Source organism: Rhamphochromis sp. 'chilingali' (genome assembly GCF_963969265.1).
Source record: "Rhamphochromis sp. 'chilingali' genome assembly, chromosome: 1".
Classification (NCBI taxonomy): domain Eukaryota; kingdom Metazoa; phylum Chordata; class Actinopteri; order Cichliformes; family Cichlidae; genus Rhamphochromis; species Rhamphochromis sp. 'chilingali'.
In genome coordinates this window covers 72,213,674-72,225,931 of record NC_137929.1, presented here as the reverse complement: position 1 = coordinate 72,225,931, position 12,258 = coordinate 72,213,674, and the positions used below count along the sequence as shown (strand labels likewise).

General features: G+C 43.7%; 2 protein-coding genes across 5 annotated transcripts in view; one reads left to right on the top strand and one right to left on the bottom strand.

The window, feature by feature from the left end:
• The window catches only part of LOC308396731 (uncharacterized protein), a 525,219-nt gene that overhangs the window by 203,821 nt on the left and 309,140 nt on the right, over positions 1–12,258 (bottom strand). The gene's annotated exons all lie outside the window — the stretch shown is intronic.
• The window catches only part of LOC308395836 (protein NLRC3-like), a 65,638-nt gene that overhangs the window by 43,861 nt on the left and 9,519 nt on the right, over positions 1–12,258 (top strand). The gene's annotated exons all lie outside the window — the stretch shown is intronic.

Here is a 12,258-nt window from a genome sequence, read left to right as displayed (position 1 = left end):
AAAACAGTCGAAAGCTGCCTAGCTGGGGTCCCTTAAACCACCTGATAAACATTCAAGTGCATGCAAAGCTGTGCCATGGGTCCTTTACGTCACAATCTGAAAAAGGTGTTGGAGATAACATTTTGTATGACTTGATCACAAGAGTTAAGATAGTTTCTTTACAACTTTCCTCAGAGTTTTCCACCCCTGACCAATCCCCTAGATGTTGTTTTTTTTGTTCAGTGGCCCTGGAACACTATCGTGTTACCATTCAGATTAATGAGAAGGTCTACATTCTGAACCTCCTTCAGCTCTGAGCAGATTATGAAACACTGAATGATTACAAGCTCACTTCGTCTAGTAAACTTACATCTTTCATTCTTTATTCAGACTGGCCAACTGCAGTCTGTCAGAGATCAGCGCTTTTGTCTCAGCACTGAGCAGATTATGAAACACTGAATGATTACAAGCTGGGATTAGCATGTCATAGCTATCTACCACACTGCTAACTGGGGGATTTCAGGCCATCTATGGATCATTCTTGCTAACTGTTTATTCAGCTTAGGCTCACAGGGCTGCAGCCTGTGCCCCAGCTGTCATAGGGCAAGAGGCGTGGTCCACCTGCACAGGTGAGCAGTCCATCACAGGGCCAACAGACAGAGAAGCACTCTCTCACATCCACACCTACAGCCAATGTAGAAGCACCAATGAACCGAAGCAACATTTCACTGGACTGTGGGAGAACATCCAGCCTCCACAGAAAGGCCAACAAGCTTCAACCTACAACCTTCTTGCTTTAAGGCACTAGTGCGAACCACTTTTCCCCATTTCAGCCCAAATCCTGCATCTTCCTGTTTCTGACTCCAGGCCAGCTCCACTAACACTTTCTCACCAGACACTGCCACCTAGTGGAGGAAGTCTTAGTTCCATTAGAAGCTTCAGATTACAGTTAGTTCCTTTCAAAAGAGGTGGAGGTGGTGGGGCCACAGCACCATCATCACTGAGTGCCATAGGACACTTAACCAGAGGTGGGTCGAGTAGCCAAAAATTGTATTCAAGAGTAGCATAACTTTAAAATATTATTACTCAAGTAAAAGTGAAAAGTAGTCGTCAAAAAAGTTACTCAAGTGAGAGTAAAAAAGTACTTGGTGAAAAGACTACTCAAGTAGCAAGTAACTGTTTGAAATGTCAGATTTATTTTATAAATAAAAGCTATCAGACAAACAAAAATAAATATACAAACTTTAGTATTTTCAACAGGAATATATGTAAAAACATCAACAAAATAAGGCACAACAATTCTAATGTGATGAACACTGATGTAGCGCTAATGAATTAATACAGGCTAGGGATTGAGTGTGATTTTATGGTTATTATTAATCAGAAGATTTAGGGACGCTACTGGAGCTGATGGGCAGTAATTAATAAATACACACAACACAAAAAATGGTTTTGCAGGTACCATGTATTTAACCAAACCCCAAAAAAAAGAACAACAAGAAAAGGAAAACTTAAATAATCACTCCTGCTGCAGCTATCCAATTAATCAAAAACCCAGTGAGGGTACACAAAGACAACTAAGCAGATTTGTCTGGCTTATACTGAGCAATACAGGTTCTCAAAAAAAAAAACAGTTCCCCCATAAACAACACATGTTAATATCAAATCCACTGATCCACACTGAAGTCCATGAGTTTTATCTGAATGTCCATGAGAGATGTCCAAGCGCTATTGTCCATAAATGAAGGGAATGGTGTGTATGATTGCAGAAATCAGTGTATTTGGAAAATGGGACAGAGCGTTGTCTTTGATAGCTTCCTACCCAACCGGTGGAAGCGTCAATTGCAGAATGTGTCCCGCTCCTAGCCATTCATTGGCTCGCCATCCTTTTTCATACCCCAAAAAGGTTCACCTGGCCTGCATTAAATAAACAAGGCCAATAAGAAATCACAAGAATACAAAAATGTCAGCCAATTAAGCTAAATACATTAAGTTATTCTTGTTCCTGTGTACACAATTTATAAATAAATAAACAAACAATATATTGGTTAAATATAATATTTCTAACCAATAAGGATTTAACTGAAAACATTTCAACTGCTATATACTATGTAGCTCCACAACATTTGTTATTCAACAACTATCAGTCAAATCAAAATCAAATTGTTTGGACCGGCGTCAGCTGGTAGCAATACAGTCAATTAAAAGTTCAAACTCACCAATTCCGTTCTGTTCAGTGCACAACAACATTATGGCTCTGGCTCACAGTAATCAGCATCTAAGTTGCATGAGTTAGTTGGTGTTAAAAAAAAAATGCATTAAAACGGGAAAAGCAAATGTTTGCCAATACACACCTGCAACAGCTCTGTCACCTGGCTTGCCTCCACGCATCTGACGGGAGGAAGCCGGGACAGGCTTACTATGACCTACATGCCATCCGATTGGCTGAGCAAAGTCATGTGGTTGGAGTCATGTATTTGTGATGCGTTCAATGGCAGGAAATAAGTGCAGGAAATTACTCTGGGTTACACCAGATTTCAGTTTTTCACAACATAAAGCTTTTTTCACCAATACCTGCAGTAAATAATATAAATATATAAACAGTGCAAACAATTTCCAGTGACAAGATATGCTGTAAACTTTATATTCATCTTTGCTCCAAATGGCACAGCAGCCTCAGAGAAAACAGAACGAGGCATCTTCAACATATGTTCATACAAGGCAGCTCAGTTTACCATAAGTTGTATGGGTGTGCATCTATTTCTGCATATTCAGCAAAAATGTGCCATTTCTTCACTCAGTGAGGTGATGGTTAAGCTTTAGCAGCAGTTTGCTCTCAAGGTTCTTTCTGTGAAGCTGTAACTGTTTAGCAGTGAACAGGAGTCCTGCATGACTAAGATTCCTTCACAAGCTCCAGATGCAGGAAGAGCTGTACTGATTTTGATCGACAGCTTCTTGATGTGAGGAACGCCATGCAATAGATCCACACCTCCAGTGAATGGACATGAAAGGTACCTCTCCAGCTCCCCTGCTTCTGGCTTTCCTGACCCCATGGATCCATCATCTTCGTCGGTTAGGCTGCTGTTTGTGCTGGCCTCATCCAGCTCTGAGTCTAGGTGATGTCTGATGAAGTGGAGACCTGTGGAAAGATGTTTTCAAAAGAATTAGTTAGTATTATAGTGCTGTGTACACTGCCAAGCTGCAGATGTTTGGCAAGAAGATTCGATCACACTGGAGATGGTTTTTACTAACTCTTGTTGAAAAACAAAATTTTGTCATTCATATCCCGCACAAACAGTTTGCAATGAATTCTAGATTAAGTTTAAAATAAGAACGCGTGCAAGGCTAAGCAGTGCTCGCCAAGAGATCCTCCTGTTTGGCTGTTACTATGGGATCACAACAAAAGTCACCTCAAGGCGCTTCATAGATACAGAGAAAAACCCAACAATCATATGACCCCCTATGAGCAGCACTTTGGCGACAGTGGGAAGGAAAAACTCCCTTTTAACAGGAAGAAACCTCCGGCAGAACCAGGCTCAGGGAGGGGCGGGGCCATCTGCTGTGATTGGTTGGGGTGAGAGAAGGAAGCCAGGATAAAGACATGCTGTGGAGATGGTTCGGAGATGTCTGCCCAGTCTCACGGCAAAGCGTGGATAGACCCGCTCGCCTCGCAAGCAATCGAGCTGTTATTACCACCGACAAAGCGCAGGCCCCGGTACACAGCTGTAGTAACCCCCGCTGACTTCTTTTACTGAGGTTATATTTATCGGTGTTTTATTTCCTGATGTTCTTATGTGTCCTACGGGTTTCAGTCTGAATTATAACTAACATTAAAAACATGTTTAAGGAGGCGAGAGAGCAAATAAATCTGTTTAACATCTGATCTTTGGGTTTTTGTTCAGTAATCAGCGTGACCTGTGTATAAACACATAAAAGAGATAACGTTGGTGTTTCCGTCATGTAGTAACTGCTGGCTTTAACTGTACAAAGTTATACATAATATATTAAACAGTTATATAAATGGCGGCGCGTGTAGACGCAGCGACCTCACGCTCTCCCGAAAATGCGATGTTTTGTTCGTCAAGTAAATGTCTTTCTGCAAGTGTTTCTCGCCAGTCCACGTCGGAATATGTGTACAGTCGTCAGGCTCTCTTACACATTCGGAGAAGCAAGATTTGCCAAGTTTTGAACACTAACGTTGAGATGCTAAGGGAGATAGGACTTCTGCGACAGCCTGCTAGCTGGCCTAGCAACTCACCGGACTCGCCTGCTAACCCTCCCCGGGCAAGGAGGCGTCGAAAGCGGTGCGCTAGGACAAGGAAGCGGGGCAAGCACGGAGGTGTCCGAGTCAGGCTTGAGGCTAAGCCAACTCGCCCAGCCATACCATCGATCCTCTTAGCCAACGTACGATCTCTGGACAATAAAATGGACAACATACGACTTCTGAGATCAGCGAATCGCAAAGTAAGTGACTGTTGTGTGCTAGTTTTCACCGAGACATGGCTTAATGACAACATTCCGGACTCGGCCATACAACTGGAGCAGCTAGCATGCTACAGAGCCGACAGGGCTCTCGTAGACGGAGGTAAGACCCGAGGTGGCGGGGTCTGTGTTTACATCCGTGACGAGTGGTGTCGGGATGCCACTGTAGTACGCAAACACTGCTCGTCACTGGCGGAGTTCATGATCGTGAAGTGTCGCCCTTTCTATTTGCCCAGGGAGGTAAGTTCGATCTTGTTGGTCGCTACCTATATACCTCCATCTAGCAACAACAGCGATAGAAATGCGGCGCTGAACGAACTGTATCAGGCCATCAGTGAGCAACAAACAGCACACCCAGACGGTTTCATCATCCTCGCAGGAGACTTTAATCATGCTGATCTTAAAACTGTTCTCCCAAAGTTTCATCAGCATGTACATTTTCCAACAAGGGGAGACAACATATTGGACTTGGTCTACACACAGGAAAAAGGAGCATACAAAGCCATCCCCCTCCCCCACATCGGCACCTCTGATCACCTCACTGTTATGCTAATGCCAGCATACAGACAGAGAGTGAAGGTCATCAAACCTGTTATGAAAGAGGTAAGAGTGTGGCCACAGGAGGCCACCTCTGCTCTTCAAGACTGCTTTGGGTCAACTGATTGGGACATATTCAAGGAAGCAGCCACCTACAATAACATCATAGACATCGAGGAGTACACAGACACGGTGAGCTCATACATCACCAAATGCATTGATGATGTAACACAGGTGAAAAGTATCACAACTCGAGCCAACCAGAAGCCATGGCTAACAGGAGATGTCCACAGGCTGCTGAAGGCCAGAGACAAGGCCTTCAGAGCTGGGGATGAAATAGGCCTGAGAACAGCGAGAGCCAACCTGTCCCGTGGCATCAGGAAAGCGAAACAGGACTACACACACAAGATAACCTCCCACTTCAATGATAGCAAGGATGCAAGAAGCCTATGGCAAGGCATCCAGGCTATTACAGACTACAAGCCTGTAGCGCGTAGCTGTGAGAGCGACACCACTCTGCTCAACAACCTGAACAGCTTCTTTGCACGATTTGAAGCACAGAACAACACACGCCCACAGAAAACACCACCACCTCCACACGACCAGCCTCTGTGCCTGTCTGCTGCCAGCGTGAAGAGGACACTCATCACCATCAACGCCCGGAAAGCAGCGGGTCCAGATAACATCCCTGGTAGTGTGCTGAAAGACTGCGCAGAGGAGCTGAAGAATGTCTTCACAGACATCTTTAACACCTCCCTGAGGCAAGCCACTGTCCCATCATGCTTCAAGACTGCCACCATCATACCTGTGCCAAAGAAACCATCCCCAGCCTGTTTCAATGACTACCGCCCCGTGGCACTGACACCCATTATTATGAAGTGCTTTGAACGACTAGTCATGTCACACATCAAATCCACCCTACCTCCCACCCTGGACCCACACCAGTTCGCATACAGAGCGAAACGATCCACAGAGGATGCAATCTGCTCTGCCCTCCACCCAGCCCTAACTCATCTGGACAAGAAAGACTCATATGTGAGAATGCTGTTCATAGACTTTAGCTCAGCATTCAACACCATAATACCACAACAACTCATCTGTAAACTGGACAGACTGGGCCTCAGCACCTCCCTCTGCAACTGGCTGCTGGATTTCCTCAGCCAGAGGCCTCAAGCGGTGCGTGTGGGCAACAAGGTCTCAAACAGCATCACCCTGAGCACGGGGGCTCCACAAGGCTGTGTGCTCAGTCCTCTGCTCTTCACCCTGTTGACACATGACTGCACACCAACCTACAGCTCCAACCACCTTGTGAAGTTTGCGGACGACACAACGCTGGTGGGGCTCATCACCAAGGGCGATGAGACCCACTACAGGAAAGAGGTTGAGCTCCTGACCACGTGGTGCAGAGACAACAACCTCCTGCTAAATGTCAGTAAGACCAAGGAGATTATTGTCAACTTCCAGAGAGGCCACACCTGTCACCCCCCATTGACCATCGACGGCGCTGCGGTGGAGAGGGTGAGCAGCACCAAGTTCCTGGGGGTGCACATCAGTGAGGACCTCTCTTGGACCACCAACACAGCATCACTGGCCAAGAAAGCACAACAGCGCCTCTACTTCCTGCGCAAACTCAAGCGGGCAAGTGCTCCACCACCCATCCTGACTACATTCTACAGAGGAACTATTGAAAGTATCCTCTCCAGCTGCATCACTGTGTGGGGCGGTAGCTGCACTGACTATAACAGAAAAGCTCTACAACGCATTGTGAGAACAGCTGAGAGGATAGTTGGTGTACCACTCCCCTCCCTGCAAGACATTTACACCACTCGCCTCACCCGCAAAGCCATCACAATTGTCAACGATGCAACCCACCCCGCGCACTGTCTGTTCAGCCTCCTGCCCTCTGGAAAGAGATACAGAAGTCTCCGCTCCCGCACTACCAGGCTCACCAACAGCTTCATCCACCAGGCTGTGAGACTGCTGAACTCTCTTCCCTCCCGGCTCCCAGCCAGCAGAATCACCAGATTGGCAGAAGTATAGTAGACAGATTGGACTCTACCCCCCCACACTCTCCAACAAGGAAACACTCTCTGAACCAAGAACTGAAAACATTCCTGACTTGCATTGCAATTGCACACACCTGCTGCTATATATATATTTTTTTAGTATTCTTTTAGCACTATTTATATTATTATATTACTATTTATTATCTTATTGTTAGGGCTGTTTTTGTTTTTGTTGTGCATCTGCACCTTATTGTTGTCAATGCCTACGCATGGGACAGTGTGAAACGTAATTTCAATTCCTTTGTATGGCAAGTACATTTGAAGAAATTGACAAATAAAAGTATTCTATTCTATTCTATTCTATTCTACAAAGGTTGTTCGACACTATGAAACACATACAGACTTCATGATGTTCGGCTAATATTTTTATTGTGAATATTAATCATGCTGACCTCGCTCTGTACACCACGCAGCGAGGTCAGCATATCCACGATATCCACGATATCCTCAGCTCCATGAGTTAACACAAAGTTTCTCAGCTGACTATCTAACTGCCAACTATTCCAGAGACATGAAAATATACAGCATAAAGAAAAGTGTAAGAGACCCAGCAGCAGATTAGAATAATAGTTATACATTTAATAAATCACCAGCTTATCCACGATATCCTCAGCTCCATGAGTTAACACTGAGTTTCCCAGCTGACTATCTAACGGTCATCTACAAATATGTCACGGCTCATATCAGTATGATTTTACAGAAAATCATCCTTATTACTGCCAACTATTCCAGAGATGTGAAAATCTACAGCATAAAGAACAGAAAAATATAGCAGTGTAACAACACTGTAGCAGAGATGAAGCGTCAGTTTGTCACAAAGTGGAATGAAAGTGATTGGTTGAACAGGTGTGATCTGTGTTTTCTGCATTTCCATCAGCGTAAGAGCCTCAGCAGCAGATTAGAATAACAGTTACACATTTAATAAATCACCAAATGAATCCAAGAAACGAGCAAACCTGTTCTGACAGTTTGAGTTTGTGTTCCCTCAGCTGCAGACTCGCTGCTGTTTACCTACTAACATGTTTAGTTTTAAAGGACACCTTCCTGCCTTTAGTCTCCTTCATGAGCAGTATTAGTTTCTTCTAACGTCCAGAAGTCTGCACCATGTGTTTCATAGTTTGTAACAAACCTTTGACAGGTTGCAGACTTCATGATGAACATGCTGTTGCACAGGGCCATGCAGAGAGGTTTAAAGGGGCGGGTGCTCAAAGTTAAAAAGGGGCACATTGAGCCAGGCTGAATAACAACAACACACATTCATCAAGAATCTAATATGGGCAACAAGACAAAGCAAACGTAGCCGATGCTTTACCTGATGGGTACAATGTTGCTGTTGAGGGGTTGCTGTGGATAGTGCTGGAGGGCAGGGCTGTGTTGATCTGAGACTGTAGACATTAAAAAGTCCACAGGAGAGATGGTAGCTGATTAAACAAGTGTCATGAGATAATAACAAAATGCAAAGATTGGTGACAGCGCTTGGAACCATAAGACAACAAAAACTGTGAGAAATAATTTAGGCTCTGCCTGTGAATCACTCTTTGCTTCTCTTCTTCCTTCCATCCCATCATTTCATATATCACTCTCCACTTGCTGTCTATCTGAGAACAAGGCACAACTTGCTATTGCAATAAACTATAATCTAATTATCCACACCTAACAACTCCTGCACTTAATCTATAATAAAATGATGACAGAAAAATGTTATAGCCCTGCCTTTAGTAGCCTCACACAGGTCCTACTGTTTCCTCCTCATGTCCTTACCAGGCATGTCTGGACAATGTTATATCATGAGTAATATTTTTTTTTTAAATCCATCTAAATAAAACACACACATGCACACACAGTGACGTTTTAGACCTTCTTCAGAATACTGTATATACTATGGGCATCACGGTGCTGATCCAGAATCCTTACATATTTATTTATTACTAGAGCTACAATAATAAAGCAATGAGGAGGGGGAAGTAATAAATATGAAATAATGTATTTATGATGATTCCATTTGTTTCACTATCCACTCTGTGCAGGGCAAAGCTTATTACATGTTTAAACTGTAGAGATACAATCATTTTACTGCTGTAACATCCAACTTTTGTCTTATTTAAAATATAAATCTAATATAATCTGCTTCTTAATGTATGTTCTTTAAAATACAGCGTGTGTTTTTTAATATATTATAATATCTATTATAATTATAATAATGCATAATTATGTGGACATGCATATTAGATCGTTTTTTAGTGAAATATAATCCCTCCAGAAAGGCAGGAAAAGCCCGGAAACTTCCTTTAAAACTAAATATGTTCCCTAAAACGGTGACAGAGCTACAGACCCATGACAGCCTTTCACAGGTAGCCAGCAGCTGTGAGCAGCACTACCTGTGCAGTTAATAAAAGGACAGGTAATGTTTGTCGCGCTGTTGCACACACAGCACGCTCGTTTGTTTCAGTTCGTCAGTTGCAACAAGACAGCTTACCAACGTGTACGTAATAAGCTAACACTCCTGGGTGCTACACACTACAGTGTACGCTGTACACCTACTTACTGGTTGTGTCGCATCAGTCTGTGTCTCTGAGTTAACTTGTGTTTCTCCTACAGCTCCGGACCGCTAAAAATGCACGTGCTCTTTGTGAGCTCGTTCCCGGCTCGTAACCAGCGCGTTCTGCCGTCAAGGGCGATCATTGGTTAAATGTGATCATGTGACTGATGCAAGCCAGATCCTTTTATTTAGCAAAACTGTGATTAATAGTTAAATATTATTGTTGAGGGGCACAGACAGGACTCCGCACGCACACACACATTAAAAAAAAAAAAAAATAATAATAATATTTTTTTTTAAAAGTTGCCTCAACAAAAGGGCACCTTGGGCACCCATCAGGAAAGGGGCGGGTGCTCAAGCCCCTCTAGCCCCCCCCCCCTCTGCACGTGCCTGACGTCCACTGCATGCATCTCGGCAATAACTGTGCCGACTTGGATAGAGGTGGGTTTTTCTGACTCATTCTGTAATAGAACGATGAAACTGTTCTCATCCATGTCACTTTCACGGAGAACACCTGGCTGGACCAACACGCCGGATGGGAGTTGGGGCATGGCAGGTGCTTCAACCAAAACAACATCTTGGGGTTTAGTTCTTTTCTGCTCTACTTTACACGTGGCATAACATTTTTTTCCGGGAGCAATGGTAAGTGGCCCTAGACCTTGCCATTTCACTTGCCCTATGGGATCGTCGGCTGCATGGGATCCTAGGGACTGAGTGTGGATTTTATCATAAACTGCCTGTATCCTCATGGAGCTGACTTTGTTCTCACTACCGCCATCTCTGCACAGCTGAAATAGGCGGCTGAACAGAAAAGCGTTGGTACCAACCACTACAGGGGTTTCATGACCTTGTGGGGGCTCAGGACAGACGAGAGCGAGGACGTTAAGGGGACCCTTGACACCTGCTACATCCTCAGGGAACTCTATCTCTACTACTACATACCCATGGTAGGGATAGGACTCAGCTGATAGGCCCCAGATGGCTAGATTGGAAATGGGCTGTATAGGGACTGTTGGTATGTTGGCTCTATACCAATCCTCAAAGATAATGGTCACTGTTGACCCTGAATCCATAAGACCATGGCATGAGATGTTATTGACCTTAATAGGAGCTATGGATGATGGACCGATAAGACCTTCCGGTATGTTGACACTTTGAGTTGGAACATTGGTAGTATTAACTCGGGCAACACACTGATCTTGAGCGTCTGTACTTTGACTTTGTCCATGTGAGCTTCCATGCACTTGATGAATAAGCTTTTTGATTACCTTTTGAGCATTCTCCGGAGCTGTACATTTGTTTGCAAAATGGCCATTTTCTCCACATCTGTAGCAGAAATTATCTGACTCTTTACTACTCTTTGGCTTAAAGGTAGATGACTTTGGACTAAAGTCTCCTTTGGACTTAGAATAATGGCCTCTCTCTTTTGCATAATGTTGTGGCTTTACTGACATTACACTTAACTGTGTTTTCAGCTCTTTGACTTCTTTTCTTAACTGTTGCACTTCGCTGCTTGTGTCTGATTTCTCTTTTTTCTTTTCTCTGGACATCTTTTTGTGGCTTGACTCTGTAGAATGAGACTGCTTGTTGAGCTCTTTCAGCTTTTCTTTTAGCTCTTGAAATTCGGACTGAAAATCATGTTGCTGACAGCCTTTAGAGTCTGTTTCACTTGCTACTTGCACTGCATGCACATGCGGTCTCTGTGCTGGTTTTTTGAGTTTTTGTCTCGCAGCTTCACGCTCCTCTTCTTCTCGAATTTCTTTGAGTAGGCTTAAAAATGTCGGGGGATCATTTCGCTTATCTCTTAGCTGAAGCAGCATGAAGTCTGATTCAGTGGCACCTTTAATGAGTTGCTCAAGTCTTGCTTTGTTGGCTTCATCTACTTGTAAAACATCACCTACCGCCCGAATGATTGACTCGGGGTTGCTGTTCCATGAGGTGCTAGGATCACATAGTCTTTTAACATCCTCCAATGTTTTCCCTTCATCATGTAGAAATCTGTCCAACTCAGAGTCGGAGTTTGTTTCTTGTTCTGCAACAACTATTTTCCATTTACTTCCTTCTCTAAAGGAAATCACCTCTGGTGGAACTTTGGTAGGATCGACTTCTTGACGGCATTCACATAACATGGTCAGGGTTTGATTATTGGCATCAAACATTTTTCCTCTTACTCTTACCTTGCCCAAGGTTTTTACTTGTTCGAGTGTTTCTTCTACTGTGGATATTTCGTCCTCTTCAGACACTCCAAGAACTAGGATGGCATGTGCCTGATCAAGCCCTTCACCTCTGCACCAATTTGCAAGATTTGGTTGTGAAACATTACTTTTAGTGGCCATAGTTTTAACAAGTTACTTTGTAGGGGGAAAACAAGAAATTAATTGAAATTACTTTTTAGGACAAGTGTGACTCTTAGTCACTTTAAGGTTACAGCAGATTTAGTGGTAACTTAAAAGTTATATAATATAACAAAACAATCCCAGCGGTGCCTCCAATGTGTAGCACCCAACTCAAGTAGCTCTGGATTAACCCTCGGTTAAGATGGTGATAGTACTCTGAGCGGGGCCCTGGGTACGTTACTTATTTTATTGGTAAACAGGAGAAACAATAGCTAACCAGTTTTAACCTTTGTACTTAGAAATCTTAATGTTGGCGGTG